Raw genomic sequence first — 20,356 nt, 5'->3', positions numbered from 1 at the left:
CCTGTGCTTTGGTCCAGGGCCTACAGTAGAGGGGCCTGGGTTTTGGTCCAGGAACTACAGTAGCGGGGCCTGGGCTTTGGTCCGGGACCTACGGTAGAGGGGCCTGGGTTTTGGTCCAGGAACTACAGTAAAGAGGCCTGTGCTTTGGTCCAGGGCCTACAGTAGAGGGGCCTGTGCTTTGGTCCGGGACCTACGGTAGAGGGGCCTGTGCTTTGGTCCAGGGCCTACAGTAGAGGGGCCTGGGTTTTGGTCCAGGAACTACAGTAGAGGGGCCTGTGCTTTGGTCCGGGACCTACGGTAGAGGGGCCTGGGTTTTGGTCCAGGAACTACAGTAGAGGGGCCTGTGCTTTGGTCCGGGACCTACGGTAGAGGGGCCTGTGCTTTGGTCCAGGGCCTACAGTAGAGGGGCCTGGGTTTTGGTCCAGGAACTACAGTAGAGGGACCTGTGCTTTGGTCCGGGACATACGGTAGAGGGGCCTGGGTTTTGGTCCAGGAACTACAGTAGAGGGGCCTGGGCTTTGCTCCGGGGCCTACAGTTGCGGGACCTGTGCTTTGGTCCGGGACCTACAGTAGAGGGGCCTTGGTTTGGTCCGGGACCTACAGTTGCAGAGCCAGTCCTTTAGTCCGGGTCCTACTGTAGCGGTGCCGTGGCTTTGGTCCAGGGCCTACAGTAGTGGGGCCTGGGCTTTGGTCCGGGGCCTACAGTAGAGGGGCCTGGGCTTTGGTCCGGGGCCTACAGTAGAGGGGCCTGGGCTTTGGTCCAGGAACTAAAGTAGAGGCGCCTGAGCTTTGGTCCGGGGCCTGCAGTAGCGGGTCCTTGGTTTGATCTGGGACCTACAGAAGGAGAGCCAGGCCTATGGTCCGGGGCCTACTGTAGCGGTGCTGGGCTTTGGTCCGGGGCCTACAGTAGCTGGGCCTGGGTTTTGGTCTGGGGCCTACAGTAGCGGGGCCTGGGCTTTTGTCCAGGAACTACAGTGGAGGGGCCTGGGCTTTGGTCCGTGCCTACAGTTGCGGGGCCTGTGTTTTGGTCCGGGGCCAACAGTAGTGGGGCCTGGGCTTTGTTCCAGGGCCTACAGTAGAGTGGTCTGGGCTTTGGTCCGGGGCCTGCAGTAGCGGGGCCTGGGCTTTGGTCCGGGGCCTACAGTTGCGGGGCCTGTGCTTTGGTCCGGGACCTACGGTTGAGGGGCCTGTGCTTTGGTCCAGGGCCTACAGTAGAGGGGCCTGTGCTTTGGTCCGGGACCTACAGTAGAGGGGCCTGTGCTTTGGTCCGGGGCCTACAGTAGAGGGGCCTGTGCTTTGGTCCGGGACCTACAGTAGAGGGGCCTGTGCTTTGGTCCGGGACCTACGGTAGAGGGGCCTGTGCTTTGGTCCGGGGCCTACAGTAGAGGGGCCTGTGCTTTGGTCCGGTACCTACGGTAGAGGGGCCTGTGCTTTGGTCCAGGGCCTACGGTAGAGGGGCCTGGGCTTTGGTCCGGGGCCTACAGTAGAGGGGCCTGGCCTTTGGTCCGGGGCCTACAGTAGAGGGGCCTGTGCTTTGGTCCGGGACCTACGGTAGAGGGGCCTGAGCTTTGGTCCAGGAACTACAGTAGAGGGGCCTGTGCTTTGGTCCGGGGCCTATGGTAGAGGGGCCTGGGCTTTGGTCCGGGGCCTACAGTAGAGGGGCCTGGCCTTTGGTCCAGGGCCTACAGTAGAGGGGCCTGTGCTTTGGTCCGGGACCTACGGAAGAGGGGCCTGTGCTTTGGTCCAGGGCCTACAGTAGAGGGGCCTGGGTTTTGGTCCAGGAACTACAGTAGAGGGGCCTGTGCTTTGGTCCGGGGCCGACAGTAGAGGGGCCTGGATTTTGGTCCAGGAACTACAGTAGAGGGGCCTGTGCTTTGGTCCAGGGCCTACAGTAGAGGGGCCTGGGTTTTGGTCCAGGAACTACAGTAGAGGGGCCTGTGCTTTGGTCCGGGACCTACGGTAGGGGGGCCTGGGTTTTGGTCCAGGAACTACAGTAGAGGGGCCTGTGCTTTGGTCCGGGGCCTACAGTAGAGGGGTCTGGGTTTTGGTCTAGGAACTACAGTAGAGGGGCCTGTGCTTTGGTCCGGGGCCTACAGTAGAGGGGCCTGTGCTTTGGTCCGGGGCCTATAGTAGAGGGGCCTGTGCTTTGGTCCGGGACCTACGGTAGAGGGGCCTGGGTTTTGGTCCAGGAACTACAGTAAAGGGGCCTGTGCTTTGGTCCAGGGCCTACAGTAGAGGGGCCTGGGTTTTGGTCCAGGAACTACAGTAGCGGGGCCTGGGCTTTGGTCCGGGGCCTACAGTAGAGGGGCCTGTGCTTTGGTCCAGGGCCTACAGTAGAGGGGCCTGGGTTTTGGTCCAGGAACTACAGTAGCGGGGCCTGGGCTTTGGTCCAGGGCCTACAGTAGAGGGGCCCGTGCATTGGTCCAGGGCCTACGGTAGAGGGGCCTGGGTTTTGGTCCAGGAACTACAGTAAAGGGGCCTGTGCTTTGGTCCAGGGCCTACAGTAGAGGGGCCTGGGTTTTGGTCCAGGAACTACAGTAGGGGGGCCTGGGCTTTGGTCCGGGGCCTACAGTAGAGGGGCCTGGGTTTTGGTCCAGGAACTACAGTATAGGGGCCTGTGCTTTGGTCCGGGGCCTACAGTAGAGGGGCCTGTGCTTTGGTCCAGGGCCTACAGTAGAGGGGCCTGTGCTTTAGTCCAGGGCCTACAGTAGAGGGGCCTGGGTTTTGGTCCAGGAACTACAGTAGCGGGGCCTGGGCTTTGGTCCGGGGCCTACAGTAGAGGGGCCTGTGCTTTGGTCCGGGACCTACGGTAGAGGGGCCTGTGCTTTGGTCCAGGAACTACAGTAGAGGGGCCTGTGCTTTGGTCCGGGGCCTACGGTAGAGGGGCCTGGGCTTTGGTCCGGGGCCTACATTAGAGGGGCTTGGCCTTTGGTCCAGGGCCTACAGTAGAGGGGCCTGTGCTTTGGTCCGGGACCTAAGGTAGAGGGGCCTGTGCTTTGGTCCAGGGCCTTCAGTAGAGGGGCCTGGGTTTTGGTCCAGGAACTACAGTAGAGGGGCCTGTGCTTTGGTCCGGAGCCGACAGTAGAGGGGCCTGGGTTTTGGTCCAGGAACTACAGTAGAGGGGCCTGTGCTTTGGTCCAGGGCCTACAGTAGAGGGGCCTGGGTTTTGGTCCAGGAACTACAGTAGAGGGGCCTACGGTAGGGGGGCCTGGGTTTTGGTCCAGGAACTACAGTAGAGGGGCCTGTGCTTTGGTCCGGGGCCAACAGTAGAGGGGCCTGTGCTTTTGTCCAGGGCCTACAGTAGAGGTGGCTGGGTTTTGGTCCAGGAACTACAGTAGAGGGGCCTGTGCTTTGGTCCGGGACCTACGGTAGGGGGGCCTGGGTTTTGGTCCAGGAACTACAGTAGAGGGGCCTGTGCTTTGGTCCGGGTCCTACAGTAGAGGGGCCTGTGCTTTGGTCCGGGACCTACGGTAGAGGGGCCTGTGCTTTGGTCCAGGGCCTACAGTAGAGGGGCCTGTGCTTTGGTCCGGGACCTACAGTAGAGAGGCCTGTGCTTTGGTCCGGGGCCTACAGTAGAGGGGCCTGTGCTTTGGTCCGGGACCTACAGTAGAGGGGCCTGTGCTTTGGTCCGGGGCCTACGGTAGAGGGGCCTGTGCTTTGGTCCGGGGCCTACAGTAGAGGGGCCTGTGCTTTGGTCCGGGACCTACGGTAGAGGGGCCTGTGCTTTGGTCCAGGGCCTACAGTAGAGGGGCCTGGGTTTTGGTCCAGGAACTACAGTAGCGGGGCCTGGGCTTTGGTCCGGGACCTACGGTAGAGGGGCCTGGGTTTTGGTCCAGGAACTACAGTAAAGAGGCCTGTGCTTTGGTCCAGGGCCTACAGTAGAGGGGCCTGTGCTTTGGTCCGGGACCTACGGTAGAGGGGCCTGTGCTTTGGTCCAGGGCCTACAGTAGAGGGGCCTGGGTTTTGGTCCAGGAACTACAGTAGAGGGGCCTGTGCTTTGGTCCGGGACCTACGGTAGGGGGGCCTGGGTTTTGGTCCAGGAACTACAGTAGAGGGGCCTGTGCTTTGGTCTGGGGCCTACAGTAGAGGGGTCTGGGTTTTGGTCCGGGGCCTACAGTAGAGGGGCCTGGCCTTTGGTCCAGGGCCTACAGTAGAGGGGCCTGTGCTTTGGTCCGGGACCTACGGAAGAGGGGCCTGTGCTTTGGTCCAGGGCCTACAGTAGAGGGGCCTGGGTTTTGGTCCAGGAACTACAGTAGAGGGGCCTGTGCTTTGGTCCGGGGCCGACAGTAGAGGGGCCTGGATTTTGGTCCAGGAACTACAGTAGAGGGGCCTGTGCTTTGGTCCAGGGCCTACAGTAGAGGGGCCTGGGTTTTGGTCCAGGAACTACAGTAGAGGGGCCTGTGCTTTGGTCCGGGACCTACGGTAGGGGGGCCTGGGTTTTGGTCCAGGAACTACAGTAGAGGGGCCTGTGCTTTGGTCCGGGGCCTACAGTAGAGGGGTCTGTGTTTTGGTCTAGGAACTACAGTAGAGGGGCCTGTGCTTTGGTCCGGGGCCTACAGTAGAGGGGCCTGTGCTTTGGTCCGGGGCCTACAGTAGAGGGGCCTGTGCTTTGGTCCGGGACCTACGGTAGAGGGGCCTGGGTTTTGGTCCAGGAACTACAGTAAAGGGGCCTGTGCTTTGGTCCAGGGCCTACAGTAGAGGGGCCTGGGTTTTGGTCCAGGAACTACAGTAGCGGGGCCTGGGCTTTGGTCCGGGGCCTACAGTAGAGGGGCCTGTGCTTTGGTCCAGGGCCTACAGTAGAGGGGCCTGGGTTTTGGTCCAGGAACTACAGTAGCGGGGCCTGGGCTTTGGTCCAGGGCCTACAGTAGAGGGGCCCGTGCATTGGTCCAGGGCCTACGGTAGAGGGGCCTGGGTTTTGGTCCAGGAACTACAGTAAAGGGGCCTGTGCTTTGGTCCAGGGCCTACAGTAGAGGGGCCTGGGTTTTGGTCCAGGAACTACAGTAGCGGGGCCTGGGCTTTGGTCCGGGGCCTACAGTAGAGGGGCCTGGGTTTTGGTCCAGGAACTACAGTATAGGGGCCTGTGCTTTGGTCCGGGGCCTACAGTAGAGGGGCCTGTGCTTTGGTCCAGGGCCTACAGTAGAGGGGCCTGTGCTTTAGTCCAGGGCCTACAGTAGAGGGGCCTGGGTTTTGGTCCAGGAACTACAGTAGCGGGGCCTGGGCTTTGGTCCGGGGCCTACAGTAGAGGGGCCTGTGCTTTGGTCCGGGACCTACGGTAGAGGGGCCTGTGCTTTGGTCCAGGAACTACAGTAGAGGGGCCTGTGCTTTGGTCCGGGGCCTACGGTAGAGGGGCCTGGGCTTTGGTCCGGGGCCTACATTAGAGGGGCTTGGCCTTTGGTCCAGGGCCTACAGTAGAGGGGCCTGTGCTTTGGTCCGGGACCTAAGGTAGAGGGGCCTGTGCTTTGGTCCAGGGCCTTCAGTAGAGGGGCCTGGGTTTTGGTCCAGGAACTACAGTAGAGGGGCCTGTGCTTTGGTCCGGAGCCGACAGTAGAGGGGCCTGGGTTTTGGTCCAGGAACTACAGTAGAGGGGCCTGTGCTTTGGTCCAGGGCCTACAGTAGAGGGGCCTGGGTTTTGGTCCAGGAACTACAGTAGAGGGGCCTACGGTAGGGGGGCCTGGGTTTTGGTCCAGGAACTACAGTAGAGGGGCCTGTGCTTTGGTCCGGGGCCAACAGTAGAGGGGCCTGTGCTTTTGTCCAGGGCCTACAGTAGAGGTGGCTGGGTTTTGGTCCAGGAACTACAGTAGAGGGGCCTGTGCTTTGGTCCGGGACCTACGGTAGGGGGGCCTGGGTTTTGGTCCAGGAACTACAGTAGAGGGGCCTGTGCTTTGGTCCGGGTCCTACAGTAGAGGGGCCTGTGCTTTGGTCCGGGACCTACGGTAGAGGGGCCTGTGCTTTGGTCCAGGGCCTACAGTAGAGGGGCCTGTGCTTTGGTCCGGGACCTACAGTAGAGAGGCCTGTGCTTTGGTCCGGGGCCTACAGTAGAGGGGCCTGTGCTTTGGTCCGGGACCTACAGTAGAGGGGCCTGTGCTTTGGTCCGGGGCCTACGGTAGAGGGGCCTGTGCTTTGGTCCGGGGCCTACAGTAGAGGGGCCTGTGCTTTGGTCCGGGACCTACGGTAGAGGGGCCTGTGCTTTGGTCCAGGGCCTACAGTAGAGGGGCCTGGGTTTTGGTCCAGGAACTACAGTAGCGGGGCCTGGGCTTTGGTCCGGGACCTACGGTAGAGGGGCCTGGGTTTTGGTCCAGGAACTACAGTAAAGAGGCCTGTGCTTTGGTCCAGGGCCTACAGTAGAGGGGCCTGTGCTTTGGTCCGGGACCTACGGTAGAGGGGCCTGTGCTTTGGTCCAGGGCCTACAGTAGAGGGGCCTGGGTTTTGGTCCAGGAACTACAGTAGAGGGGCCTGTGCTTTGGTCCGGGACCTACGGTAGAGGGGCCTGGGTTTTGGTCCAGGAACTACAGTAGAGGGGCCTGTGCTTTGGTCCGGGACCTACGGTAGAGGGGCCTGTGCTTTGGTCCAGGGCCTACAGTAGAGGGGCCTGGGTTTTGGTCCAGGAACTACAGTAGAGGGACCTGTGCTTTGGTCCGGGACATACGGTAGAGGGGCCTGGGTTTTGGTCCAGGAACTACAGTAGAGGGGCCTGGGCTTTGCTCCGGGGCCTACAGTTGCGGGACCTGTGCTTTGGTCCGGGACCTACAGTAGAGGGGCCTTGGTTTGGTCCGGGACCTACAGTTGCAGAGCCAGTCCTTTAGTCCGGGTCCTACTGTAGCGGTTCCGTGGCTTTGGTCCAGGGCCTACAGTAGTGGGGCCTGGGCTTTGGTCCGGGGCCTACAGTAGAGGGGCCTGGGCTTTGGTCCGGGGCCTACAGTAGAGGGGCCTGGGCTTTGGTCCAGGAACTAAAGTAGAGGCGCCTGAGCTTTGGTCCGGGGCCTGCAGTAGCGGGTCCTTGGTTTGATCTGGGACCTACAGAAGGAGAGCCAGGCCTATGGTCCGGGGCCTACTGTAGCGGTGCTGGGCTTTGGTCCGGGGCCTACAGTAGCTGGGCCTGGGTTTTGGTCTGGGGCCTACAGTAGCGGGGCCTGGGCTTTTGTCCAGGAACTACAGTGGAGGGGCCTGGGCTTTGGTCCGTGCCTACAGTTGCGGGGCCTGTGTTTTGGTCCGGGGCCAACAGTAGTGGGGCCTGGGCTTTGTTCCAGGGCCTACAGTAGAGTGGTCTGGGCTTTGGTCCGGGGCCTGCAGTAGCGGGGCCTGGGCTTTGGTCCGGGGCCTACAGTTGCGGGGCCTGTGCTTTGGTCCGGGACCTACGGTTGAGGGGCCTGTGCTTTGGTCCAGGGCCTACAGTAGAGGGGCCTGTGCTTTGGTCCGGGACCTACAGTAGAGGGGCCTGTGCTTTGGTCCGGGGCCTACAGTAGAGGGGCCTGTGCTTTGGTCCGGGACCTACAGTAGAGGGGCCTGTGCTTTGGTCCGGGACCTACGGTAGAGGGGCCTGTGCCCTGGTCCGGGGCCTACAGTAGAGGGGCCTGTGCTTTGGTCCGGTACCTACGGTAGAGGGGCCTGTGCTTTGGTCCAGGGCCTACGGTAGAGGGGCCTGGGCTTTGGTCCGGGGCCTACAGTAGAGGGGCCTGGCCTTTGGTCCGGGGCCTACAGTAGAGGGGCCTGTGCTTTGGTCCGGGACCTACGGTAGAGGGGCCTGAGCTTTGGTCCAGGAACTACAGTAGAGGGGCCTGTGCTTTGGTCCGGGGCCTATGGTAGAGGGGCCTGGGCTTTGGTCCGGGGCCTACAGTAGAGGGGCCTGGCCTTTGGTCCAGGGCCTACAGTAGAGGGGCCTGTGCTTTGGTCCGGGACCTACGGAAGAGGGGCCTGTGCTTTGGTCCAGGGCCTACAGTAGAGGGGCCTGGGTTTTGGTCCAGGAACTACAGTAGAGGGGCCTGTGCTTTGGTCCGGGGCCGACAGTATAGGGGCCTGGATTTTGGTCCAGGAACTACAGTAGAGGGGCCTGTGCTTTGGTCCAGGGCCTACAGTAGAGGGGCCTGGGTTTTGGTCCAGGAACTACAGTAGAGGGGCCTGTGCTTTGGTCCTGGACCTACGGTAGGGGGGCCTGGGTTTTGGTCCAGGAACTACAGTAGAGGGGCCTGTGCTTTTGTCCGGGGCCTACAGTAGAGGGGCCTGGGTTTTGGTCTAGGAACTACAGTAGAGGGGCCTGTGCTTTGGTCCGGGGCCTACAGTAGAGGGGCCTGTGCTTTGGTCCGGGGCCTACAGTAGAGGGGCCTGTGCTTTGGTCCGGGACCTACGGTAGAGGGGCCTGGGTTTTGGTCCAGGAACTACAGTAAAGAGGCCTGTGCTTTGGTTCGGGGCCTACAGTAGAGGGGCCTGGCCTTTGGTCCGGGGCCTACAGTAGAGGGGCCTGTGCTTTGGTCCGGGACCTACGGTAGAGGGACCTGTGCTTTGGTCGAGGGCCTACAGTAGAGGGGCCTGGGTTTTGGTCCAGGAACTACAGTAGAGGGGCCTGTGCTTTGGTCCGGGACCTACGGTAGAGGGGCCTGTGCTTTGGTCCAGGGCCTACAGTAGAGGGGCCTGGGTTTTGGTCCAGGAACTACAGTAGAGGGGCCAGTGCTTTGGTCCGGGGCCGAAGTAGAGGGGCCTGGTCTTTGGTCCGGGACCTACTGTAGAGGGGCCTGGGTTTTGGTCCAGGAACTACAGTAGAGGGGCCTGTGCTTTGGTCCGGGGCCTACAGTGGAGGGGCCTTGGTTTTGGTCCAGGAACTACAGTAGAGGGGCCTGTGCTTTGGTCCGGGACCTACAGTAGAGGGGCCTGTGCTTTGGTCCGGGACCTACGGTAGAGGGGCCTGTGCTTTGGTCCAGTGCCTACAGTAGAGGGGCCTGGGTTTTGGTCCAGGAACTACAGTAGAGGGGCCTGTGCTTTGGTCCGGGACCTACGGTAGAGGGGCCTGGGTTTTGGTCCAGCAACTACCGTAGAGGGGCCTGTGCTTTGGTCCGGGACCTACGGTAGAGGGGCCTGTGCTTTGGTCCAGGGCCTACAGTAGAGGGGCCTGGGTTTTGGTCCAGGAACTACAGTAGAGGGGCCTGTGCTTTGGTCCAGGACCTACGGTAGAGGGGCCTGGGTTTTGGTCCACGAACTACAGTAGAGGGGCCTGGGCTTCGCTCCGGGGCCTACAGTTGCGGGGCCTGTGCTTTGGTCCGGGGCCTTCAGTAGTGGGGCCTTGGTTTTGTCCGGGACCTACAGTTGCAGAGCCAGTCCTTTAGTCCGGGTCCTACTGTAGCGGTGCCGTGGCTTTGGTCCAGGGCCTACAGTAGTGGGGCCTGGGCTTTGGTCCGGGGCCTACAGTAGAGGGGCCTGGGCTTTGGTCCGGGGCCTACAGTAGAGGGGCCTTGGCTTTGGTCCAGGAACTAAAGTAGAGGCGCCTGAGCTTTGGTCCGGGGCCTGCAGTAGCGGGTCCTTGGTTTGGTCTGGGACCTACAGAAGGAGAGCCAGGCCTTTGGTCCGGGGCCTACTGTAGCGGTGCTGGGCTTTGGTCCGGGGCCTACAGTAGCTGGGCCTGGGTTTTGGTCCGGGGCCTACAGTAGTGGGGCCTGGTCTTTTGTCCAGGAACTACAGTGGAGGGGCCTGGGCTTTGGTCCAGGGCCTACAGTAGAGGGGCCTGTGCTTTGGTCCGGGACCTACAGTAGAGGGGCCTGTGCTTTGGTCCGGGGCCTACAGTAGAGGGGCCTGTGCTTTGGTCCGGGACCTACAGTAGAGGGGCCTGTGCTTTGGTCCGGGACCTACGGTAGAGGGGCCTGTGCTTTGGTCCGGGGCCTACAGTAGAGGGGCCTGTGCTTTGGTCCGGTACCTACGGTAGAGGGGCCTGTGCTTTGGTCCAGGGCCTACGGTAGAGGGGCCTGGGCTTTGGTCCGGGGCCTACAGTAGAGGGGCCTGGCCTTTGGTCCGGGGCCTACAGTAGAGGGGCCTGTGCTTTGGTCCGGGACCTACGGTAGAGGGGCCTGAGCTTTGGTCCAGGAACTACAGTAGAGGGGCCTGTGCTTTGGTCCGGGGCCTATGGTAGAGGGGCCTGGGCTTTGGTCCGGGGCCTACAGTAGAGGGGCCTGGCCTTTGGTCCAGGGCCTACAGTAGAGGGGCCTGTGCTTTGGTCCGGGACCTACGGAAGAGGGGCCTGTGCTTTGGTCCAGGGCCTACAGTAGAGGGGCCTGGGTTTTGGTCCAGGAACTACAGTAGAGGGGCCTGTGCTTTGGTCCGGGGCCGACAGTATAGGGGCCTGGATTTTGGTCCAGGAACTACAGTAGAGGGGCCTGTGCTTTGGTCCAGGGCCTACAGTAGAGGGGCCTGGGTTTTGGTCCAGGAACTACAGTAGAGGGGCCTGTGCTTTGGTCCTGGACCTACGGTAGGGGGGCCTGGGTTTTGGTCCAGGAACTACAGTAGAGGGGCCTGTGCTTTTGTCCGGGGCCTACAGTAGAGGGGCCTGGGTTTTGGTCTAGGAACTACAGTAGAGGGGCCTGTGCTTTGGTCCGGGGCCTACAGTAGAGGGGCCTGTGCTTTGGTCCGGGGCCTACAGTAGAGGGGCCTGTGCTTTGGTCCGGGACCTACGGTAGAGGGGCCTGGGTTTTGGTCCAGGAACTACAGTAAAGAGGCCTGTGCTTTGGTTCGGGGCCTACAGTAGAGGGGCCTGGCCTTTGGTCCGGGGCCTACAGTAGAGGGGCCTGTGCTTTGGTCCGGGACCTACGGTAGAGGGACCTGTGCTTTGGTCGAGGGCCTACAGTAGAGGGGCCTGGGTTTTGGTCCAGGAACTACAGTAGAGGGGCCTGTGCTTTGGTCCGGGACCTACGGTAGAGGGGCCTGTGCTTTGGTCCAGGGCCTACAGTAGAGGGGCCTGGGTTTTGGTCCAGGAACTACAGTAGAGGGGCCAGTGCTTTGGTCCGGGGCCGAAGTAGAGGGGCCTGGTCTTTGGTCCGGGACCTACTGTAGAGGGGCCTGGGTTTTGGTCCAGGAACTACAGTAGAGGGGCCTGTGCTTTGGTCCGGGGCCTACAGTGGAGGGGCCTTGGTTTTGGTCCAGGAACTACAGTAGAGGGGCCTGTGCTTTGGTCCGGGACCTACAGTAGAGGGGCCTGTGCTTTGGTCCGGGACCTACGGTAGAGGGGCCTGTGCTTTGGTCCAGTGCCTACAGTAGAGGGGCCTGGGTTTTGGTCCAGGAACTACAGTAGAGGGGCCTGTGCTTTGGTCCGGGACCTACGGTAGAGGGGCCTGGGTTTTGGTCCAGCAACTACCGTAGAGGGGCCTGTGCTTTGGTCCGGGACCTACGGTAGAGGGGCCTGTGCTTTGGTCCAGGGCCTACAGTAGAGGGGCCTGGGTTTTGGTCCAGGAACTACAGTAGAGGGGCCTGTGCTTTGGTCCAGGACCTACGGTAGAGGGGCCTGGGTTTTGGTCCACGAACTACAGTAGAGGGGCCTGGGCTTCGCTCCGGGGCCTACAGTTGCGGGGCCTGTGCTTTGGTCCGGGGCCTTCAGTAGTGGGGCCTTGGTTTTGTCCGGGACCTACAGTTGCAGAGCCAGTCCTTTAGTCCGGGTCCTACTGTAGCGGTGCCGTGGCTTTGGTCCAGGGCCTACAGTAGTGGGGCCTGGGCTTTGGTCCGGGGCCTACAGTAGAGGGGCCTGGGCTTTGGTCCGGGGCCTACAGTAGAGGGGCCTTGGCTTTGGTCCAGGAACTAAAGTAGAGGCGCCTGAGCTTTGGTCCGGGGCCTGCAGTAGCGGGTCCTTGGTTTGGTCTGGGACCTACAGAAGGAGAGCCAGGCCTTTGGTCCGGGGCCTACTGTAGCGGTGCTGGGCTTTGGTCCGGGGCCTACAGTAGCTGGGCCTGGGTTTTGGTCCGGGGCCTACAGTAGTGGGGCCTGGTCTTTTGTCCAGGAACTACAGTGGAGGGGCCTGGGCTTTGGTCCATGCCTACAGTTGCGGGGCCTGTGCTTTGGTCCGGGGCCTACAGTAGAGGGGCCTGGGCTTTGGTCCGGGGTCTGCAGTAGCGGGGCCTGGGGTTTGGTCCGGGGTCTGCAGTAGCGGGGCCTGGGGTTTGGTCCGGGGCCTGCAGTAGCGGGGCCTGGGCTTTGGTCCGGGGCCTACAGTTGAGGGGCCTGTGCTTTGGTCTGGGGCCAACAGTATTGGGGCCTGGGCTTTGTTCCAGGGCCTACAGTAGAGGGGTCTGGGCTTTGGTCCGGGGCCTGCAGTAGCGGGGCCTGGGCTTTGGTCCGGGGCCTACAGTTGCGGGGCCTGTGCTTTGGTCCGGGGCCAACAGTAGAGGGGCCTGGGATTTGGTCCGGGACCTACAGTAGCAGAGCCAGGCCTTTGGTCCGGCTCCTACTGTAATGGTGCTGGGGCTTTATTCCGGGGCCTACAGTAGCGGGGCCTGTGCTTTGGTCCGGGGCCTACAGTAGCGGGGCCTGGCCTTTGGTCCAGGAACTACAGTAGAGGGGCCTGGGCTTTGCTCCGGGGCCTACAGTTGCGGGGCTTGTGCTTTGGTCCGGGGCCTACAGTAGAGGGGCCTTGGTTTGGTCCGGGACCTACAGTTGCAGATCCAGGCCTTTAGTCCGGGTCCTACTGTAGCGGTGCCGGGTCTTTGGTCCGGGGCCTACAGTAGCGGGGCCTGGGCTTTGGTCCGGGGCCTACACTAGAGGGGCCTGGGCTTTGGTCCGGGGCCTACAGTAGTGGGGACTGTGCTTTGGTCCAGGAACTAAAGTAGAGGCGCCTGAGCTTTGGTCCGGGGCCTGCAGTAGCTGGTCCTTGGTTTGGTCCGGGACCTACAGAAGGAGAGCCAGGCCTTTGGTCCGGAGCCTACTGTAGCGGTGCTGGGCTTTGGTCCGGGGCCTACAGTAGCTGGGCCTGGGTTTTGGTCCGGGGCCTACAGTAGAGGGGCCTGGGTTTGGTCCAGGACCTACAGTAGCAGAGCCAGGCCTTTGGTCCGGGGCCTACAGTAGCGGTGCCGGGGCTTTGGTCCAGGAACTACAGTAGAGGACCCTGGGTTTGGTCTGGGAACTAAGTAGAGGGGCCTGGGTTTGGTCCGGGACCTACAGTAGAGGGGCCTGGGTTTTGGTCCAGGAACTACAGTAGAGGGGCCTGTGCTTTGGTCCGGGGCCTACAGTAGAGGGGCCTGTGCTTTGGTCCAGGGCCTACAGTAGAGGGGCCTGGGTTTTGGTCCAGGAACTACGGTAGAGGGGCCTGTGCTTTGGTCCAGGGCCTACAGTAGAGGGGCCTGGGTTTTGGTCAGGAACTACAGTAGAGGGGCCTGTGCTTTGGTCCGGGACCTACGGTAGAGGGGCCTGGGTTTTGGTCCAGGAACTACAGTAAAGAGGCCTGTGCTTTGGTCCGGGGCCTACAGTAGAGGGGCCTGGCCTTTGGTCCGGGGCCTACAGTAGAGGGGCCTGTGCTTTGGTCCGGGACCTACGGTAGAGGGGCCTGGGTTTTGGTCCAGGAACTACAGTAAAGAGGCCTGTGCTTTGGTCAGGGGCCTATAGTAGAGGGGCCTGGCCTTTGGTCCGGGGCCTACAGTAGAGGGGCCTGTGCTTTGGTCCGGGACCTACGGTAGAGGGACCTGTGCTTTGGTCCAGGGCCTACAGTAGAGGGGCCTGGGTTTTGGTCCAGGAACTACAGTAGAGGGGCCTGTGCTTTGGTCCGGGACCTACGGTAGAGGGGCCTGTGCTTTGTCCAGGGCCTACAGTAGAGGGGCCTGGGTTTTGGTCCAGGAACTACAGTAGAGGGGCCAGTGCTTTGGTCCGGGGCCGAAGTAGAGGGGCCTGGTCTTTGGTCCGGGACCTACGGTAGAAGGGCCTGGGTTTTGGTCCAGGAACTACAGTAGAGGGGTCTGTGCTTTGGTCCGGGGCCTACAGTAGAGGGGCCTTGGTTTTGGTCCAGGAACTACAGTAGAGGGACCTGTGCTTTGGTCCGGGACCTACAGTAGAGGGGCCTGTGCTTTGGTCCGGGACCTACGGTAGAGGGGCCTGTGCTTTGGTCCAGTGCCTACAGTAGAGGGGCCTGGGTTTTGGTCCAGGAACTACAGTAGAGGGGCCTGTGCTTTGGTCCGGGACCTACGGTAGAGGGGCCTGGGTTTTGCTCCAGCAACTACAGTAGAGGGGCCTGTGCTTTGGTCCGGGACCTACGGTAGAGGGGCCTGTGCTTTGGTCCAGGGCCTACAGTAGAGGGGCCTGGGTTTTGGTCCAGGAACTACAGTAGAGGGGCCTGTGCTTTGGTCCAGGACCTACGGTAGAGGGGCCTGGGTTGTGGTCCACGAACTACAGTAGAGGGGCCTGGGCTTCGCTCCGGGGCCTACAGTTGCGGGGCCTGTGCTTTGGTCCGGGGCCTACAGTAGAGGGGCCTTGGTTTGTTGCGGGACCTACAGTTGCAGAGCCTGTCCTTTAGTCCGGGTCCTACTGTAGCGGTGCCGTGGCTTTGGTCCAGGGCCTACAGTAGTGGGGCCTGGGCTTTGGTCCGGGGCCTACAGTAGAGGGGCCTGGGCTTTGGTCCGGGGCCTACAGTAGAGGGGCCTTGGCTTTGGTCCAGGAACTAAAGTAGAGGCGCCTGAGCTTTGGTCCGGGGCCTGCAGTAGCGGGTCCTTGGTTTGGTCTGGGACCTACAGAAGGAGAGCCAGGCCTTTGGTCCGGGGCCTACTGTAGCGGTGCTGGGCTTTGGTCCGGGGCCTACAGTAGCTGGGCCTGGGTTTTGGTCCGGGGCCTACAGTAGCGGGGCCTGGTCTTTTGTCCAGGAACTACAGTGGAGGGGCCTGGGCTTTGGTCCGTGGTCTGCAGTAGCGGGGCCTGGGGTTTGGTCCGGGGTCTGCAGTAGCGGGGCCTGGGGTTTGGTCCGGGGCCTGCAGTAGCGGGGCCTGGGCTTTGGTCCGGGGCCTACAGTTGAGGGGCCTGTGCTTTGGTCTGGGGCCAACAGTAGTGGGGCCTGGGCTTTGTTCCAGGGCCTACAGTAGAGGGGTCTGGGCTTTGGTCCGGGGCCTGCAGTAGCGGGGCCTGGGCTTTGGTCCGGGGCCTACAGTTGCGGGGCCTGTGCTTTGGTCCGGGGCCAACAGTAGAGGGGCCTGGGATTTGGTCCGGGACCTACAGTATCAGAGCCAGGCCTTTGGTCCGGCTCCTACTGTAATGGTGCTGGGGCTTTGTTCCGGGGCCTACAGTAGCGGGGCCTGTGCTTTGGTCCAGGGCCTACAGTAGCGGGGCCTGGCCTTTGGTCCAGGAACTACAGTAGAGGGTCCTGGGCTTGGGTTCAGGGCCTACAGTAGCGGGGCCTGGGCTTTGGTCCAGGAACTACAGTAGAGCGGCCTGGGCTTTTCTCCGGGGCCTACAGTTGCGGGGCTTGTGCTTTGGTCCGGGGCCTACAGTAGAGGGGCCTTGGTTTGGTCCGGGACCTACAGTTGCAGATCCAGGCCTTTAGTCCGGGTCCTACTGTAGCGGTGCCGGGTCTTTGGTCCGGGGCCTACAGTAGCGGGGCCTGGGCTTTGGTCCGGGGCCTACACTAGAGGGGCCTGGGCTTTGGTCCGGGGCCTACAGTAGTGGGGACTGTGCTTTGGTCCAGGAACTAAAGTAGAGGCGCCTGAGCTTTGGTCCGGGGCCTGCAGTAGCTGGTCCTTGGTTTGGTCCGGGACCTACAGAAGGAGAGCCAGGCCTTTGGTCCGGAGCCTACTGTAGCGGTGCTGGGCTTTGGTCCGGCGCCTACAGTAGCTGGGCCTGGGTTTTGGTCCGGGGCCTACAGTAGCGGGGCCTGGTCTTTGGTCCAGGAACTACAGTGGAGGGGCCTGGGCATTGGTCCGTGCCTACAGTTGCGGGGCCTGTGCTTTGGTCCGGGGCCTACAGTAGAGGGGCCTGGGTTTGGTCCAGGACCTACAGTAGAAGAGCCAGGCCTTTGGTCCGGGTCCTACAGTAGCGGTGCCGGGGCTTTGGTCCAGGAACTACAGTAGAGGACCCTGGGTTTGGTCTGGGAACTAAGTAGAGGGGCCTGGGTTTGGTCCGGGACCTACAGTAGCTGGGCCAGGGCTTTGGTCCGGGGCCTACAGTAGCGGGGCCTGGTCTTTGGTCTAGTAACTACAGTAGAGGGGCCTGGGATTTGGTACGGGGCCTACAGTAGCGGGGCCGGGGCATTGTTTTGGGGCCGACGGTAGCGGGGCCGACGGTAGCGGGGCCGACGGTAGCGGGGCCGACGGTAGCGGGGCCGACGGTAGCGGGGCCGACGGTAGCCGGGCCGACGGTAGCCGGGCCGACGGTAGCCGGGCCGACGGTAGCCGGGCCGACGGTAGCCGGGCCGACGGTAGCCGGGCCGACGGTAGCCGGGCCGACGGTAGCCGGGCCGACGGTAGCCGGGCCGACGGTAGCCGGGCCGACGGTAGCCGGGCCGACGGTAGCCGGGCCGACGGTAGCCGGGCCGACGGTAGCCGGGCCGACGGTAGCCGGGCCGACGGTAGCCGGGCCGACGGTAGCCGGGCCGACGGTAGCCGGGCCGACGGTAGCCGGGCCGACGGTAGCCGGGCCGACGGTAGCCGGGCCGACGGTAGCCGGGCCGACGGTAGCCGGGCCGACGGTAGCCGGGCCGACGGTAGCCGGGCCGACGGTAGCCGGGCCGACGGTAGCCGGGCCGACGGTAGCCGGGCCGACGGTAGCCGGGCCGACGGTAGCCGGGCCGACGGTAGCCGGGCCGACGGTAGCCGGGCCGACGGTAGCCGGGCCGACGGTAGCCGGGCCGACGGTAGCCGGGCCGACGGTAGCCGGGCCGACGGTAGCCGGGCCGACGGTAGCCGGGCCGACGGTAGCCGGGCCGACGGTAGCCGGGCCGACGGTAGCCGGGCCGACGGTAGCCGGGCCGACGGTAGCCGGGCCGACGGTAGCCGGGCCGACGGTAGCCGGGCCGACGGTAGCGGGGCCTGGGCTTTGGTCCGGGGCCGACGGTCGCGGGGCCAGGAGGACATAAACGATGGCCACAGCCTGCACATGCCCTTGACAAACAGGGAAGAGGTGAAAATGCAGACAACTCAAAGGGCTGCCCCGTCGCCCATTTGTCCTTCTAACTGCAACAAAAATGTCATGAATCGTTTGATCTGCATCCATTTCAGTGAGCGGTGACCTTTGAACTGTTGAATCTGGTTTCATCCAAGGCTTTCTGTGGAGAGCAGAATTGCTGCGATGCAGATGTTCCTGCAATTGTGAAAATGATCCTCCTGGAGTATTTCAAGGGTTTTTTTTTTGGAAAAGTTATCTGTAAAGGCAAATCTGTTGGTCTATTTTTAGATTGCGGTATTGCATTGCTGGACTCTTGGACATTTTATGCTCTTTTGAAATTTTTCTGAGTAACTTGGCAAATGTGAGGAATTTTATTTGTGTGGCTTATCAAGTAATTGCTCTCTCGTAAAATCCTAAACTTTCATGTTTAATTTCGTTACACATGTTCAGTGTATATTCGGTGTATCTCATTCAGATCTTAAACTAACCCAATTATAAATCGATTCTCTGTCAGCGAAATGATTACAAATTATAGCCTGCTATTTCTATGTCATATAAAATATGCAATTTCAAAAAAATGACTTGTGTTTTTAAACAAACAGTTCATTTCTGTGTATTAATTTACACAATTTGTGGTTGACTGAAAATAGTCTGTACAAGTTGCAATAATCTTGGCTTGTTCATTGATCTGTTGGAGGTTACTATTGTGGATCAAGAATGGTGCCTCATTGGTGTTGGTGGTTATCATTTCTGTGACTGAGTTCCATACCTTTGCACTGTAAAAGCTGCAGGGATTCCCAAACTTTTTAGCTCACTGAACCCTTTTGGCGAGCATTTGGAAATTGTGGAACCCCAATCGTCAATCACACTTTAAAAGACCTGATACATACACAAGCATAGTAAGAAAGTAAATAAACTCACCATTCTCCAGGTTGAAATCATTTTTTGCCTCTAATTTGCATTTAAGAGGATGAATGAAATTGCTTCATGTCGTCACAGATCTTTTTAATGTTGGCCACAATATTCGATAGTTGTATCCTCATGCCAAGAGTGGGATCAAGTGTCTTGTTTTAGTTGCTGCAGTATATGAAAATTGTGCATTTGGTGCCTCTTTATTCCCAGCTGAGGGGAGTACAAGCGACAAATAATTTTCGCCATTCTTTCATTTCTTTGTGACACTTGAATTTTTCGATTATAGGTGTAATCGAAGAATCATCCTGAAGGCTTCGAACCTTGGCCCAGATCTGGGTTCCATGTCACCAGCAGCCCTGCCCCGCGCGCGCGTCCCTGAGTTAGCGACAGCACATTCAGGTGTCTGCCCTATCAACTGTCGATGGATAATTTAAAAAAAATCATGATAAAACTGGCACCTCGGTACTTCAGGTGAATTATTCTGTCTCCTAGTTTCTTTTTTAATCCAACAATACATGGTTTTTAATATTGTACACATGAAATCTTAAAATATGGCCAGCTTCATGCCAAAAGAAGTCAGATTCTCATTGGTTGAAAATGATATGCAGGCCTGACATCTGCACTGCTGATGTCAGTTCTCATGACGCCATTTTGTTTCCTTAGGGTGGAATGCACTGATTCGGCAATATACCGCGGAACCTCTACACCTTTCCATGGAACCCAGTTTGCGAAACCCTGCATTACATCTACTAACCATGTTGAGCTTTAGATTGCTTATTGGCATTTTCAGTGCAAGTTTCAAAACATTTCTCGCTATGTAAAATATGACATTGAAAAAAAAATAAATTGAATGTTTCGGCCAATCAAATCCAGCAAGATTCAAAGGATGGAAGATGGGTTACTATACTTCTGAGTGATTAGAAACACCTTTATGATTGTACTTCAATTAAGTATTTTGTTAATTTTACATGGAAGAACATGCTGTTGGAATTTCTTCAGGGCAATTTATCCAATTTACCCATATCCTTGTGCACATTTTTCTGTTGGAGTTACTTAGAACCCCCCCCCCCCCCCCCCGGATTTCTTCCAGCAAGAAGGTGACCTTATCACCAATAAGGTCAGAAAATGTAAAGTTCTATTTAATGCACAGTGGCTCCTCCATTCATGTGCCTTTCAAATGTGGGGGATGGGGGAGAGATCAGAATTTTGAGATTAATCTAGGTCCCAATTGTTGTTGATTTGTCAGAAATTATCTAACATCCAAGACAGTAGGAAGTTTTTTCTCCTAAACTGATCTTGTTCAAGGTTTGTAGAGGCATCAAACAGCTGAAAATCCATTCATCATTTTTATGATTCATACATTGTATTCTTTGGCCTCTTGTCATTTATCCTTTTCCTTAAAAGGTTGTTTTCATCTGATATCAACTTTCCTGGAATTGTGCATTGGGTTTCCAATTAATTTGTTGAATAGTGACCAAAGTTGCAAATGTTTTAAGAATTAATCTAGTCATTGACCATGACAGTGTCTGTCGTGTATAATTTGCCTTAATTCAGAACTCTAGGTAGTCGGGGGAAAATATTTTTGGCTTGAAAAACACTATTTAGATTTTGCAGCTTCTCAAAAAAAACTTAAAGTAAGACTTTTTAAATTTAAATTTTACTTTTTTTTTAAAGATTTCTTTAATATATTTAGACACACAGCATGGTAATAGGCCCTGAGGCCCACAAGCGGCCTGCAGTGGATTTATATTAACCTTTAATTTATAAAAAAAAGTCTTAGTAAAGTAATTTAGAGTTAAAATATTTGTGTTCTTAGTAAATAAGCTCTGGGTTGGTACAGAGTCACACACAGGTCACAGCACCTTTATAGAGAACTATTGTTTTAAGACAAGAGAGTTCATTCTGGGAGAGATAGAGCTAATATATTTCAAGTGGGTCTTCATTATTCAAGAATTGCTGAGGAAGCCATCTGTTTGTAATCAAAGCCACTTAAGCTTCTTGAACAGGTCAGAGCTTATGGTTTTTGAAAAATGAACAGAATTTTGATAGAAATAAAACTGATGGTCATGTGGTTTCCAAGAATTGAGGATGACCTCGTCCTTGATGTAACTGTCACATGACTTGGAGAAATATATTGCCGAATTCAGATATTTTGAGTTCAGTTTTGGAACATTTCAGCTTTGAATTCACAGAAGTCAAAATCCTGTGACAAACAAGTGTTGAAAGCTTGTGAAAATGGAGTTCAGTAATAGTAACCTGAATAGGTGCTATTTGTTGTTTGTTACTCCTGGGGGGATAAAAGAGAACACAGAATTAGTGGCTATTGAATTAATGAAGACCACTTTGCAGTCTCTTTGGAAAAGAGGACAGAATTCTACTGGGTCTATTTTTGTGTTTGGCCACTTTG

General features: G+C 58.6%; 1 protein-coding gene across 2 annotated transcripts in view; it reads left to right on the top strand.

The window, feature by feature from the left end:
• Nucleotides 1-20,356, top strand: part of prkacba (protein kinase, cAMP-dependent, catalytic, beta a) — a 235,918-nt gene that overhangs the window by 3,546 nt on the left and 212,016 nt on the right. Inside the window, exon 2 of one of the 2 annotated variants that reach the window (XM_069939349.1) lies at nucleotides 18,236-18,420. The exons of the other annotated variant lie outside the window; for it this stretch is intronic. The gene's annotated coding sequence lies outside the window, so the exon portion shown is untranslated. The remainder of the gene's footprint in view (nucleotides 1-18,235; nucleotides 18,421-20,356) is intronic. 2 annotated transcript variants of the gene reach the window in all.

This window comes from Narcine bancroftii, chromosome 5 (assembly GCF_036971445.1).
Source record: "Narcine bancroftii isolate sNarBan1 chromosome 5, sNarBan1.hap1, whole genome shotgun sequence".
Taxonomy (NCBI): Eukaryota; Metazoa; Chordata; class Chondrichthyes; order Torpediniformes; family Narcinidae; genus Narcine; species Narcine bancroftii.
The sequence above is the reverse complement of the archived record's forward strand: the minus strand, read 5'-3'. Positions and strand labels throughout refer to the sequence as shown.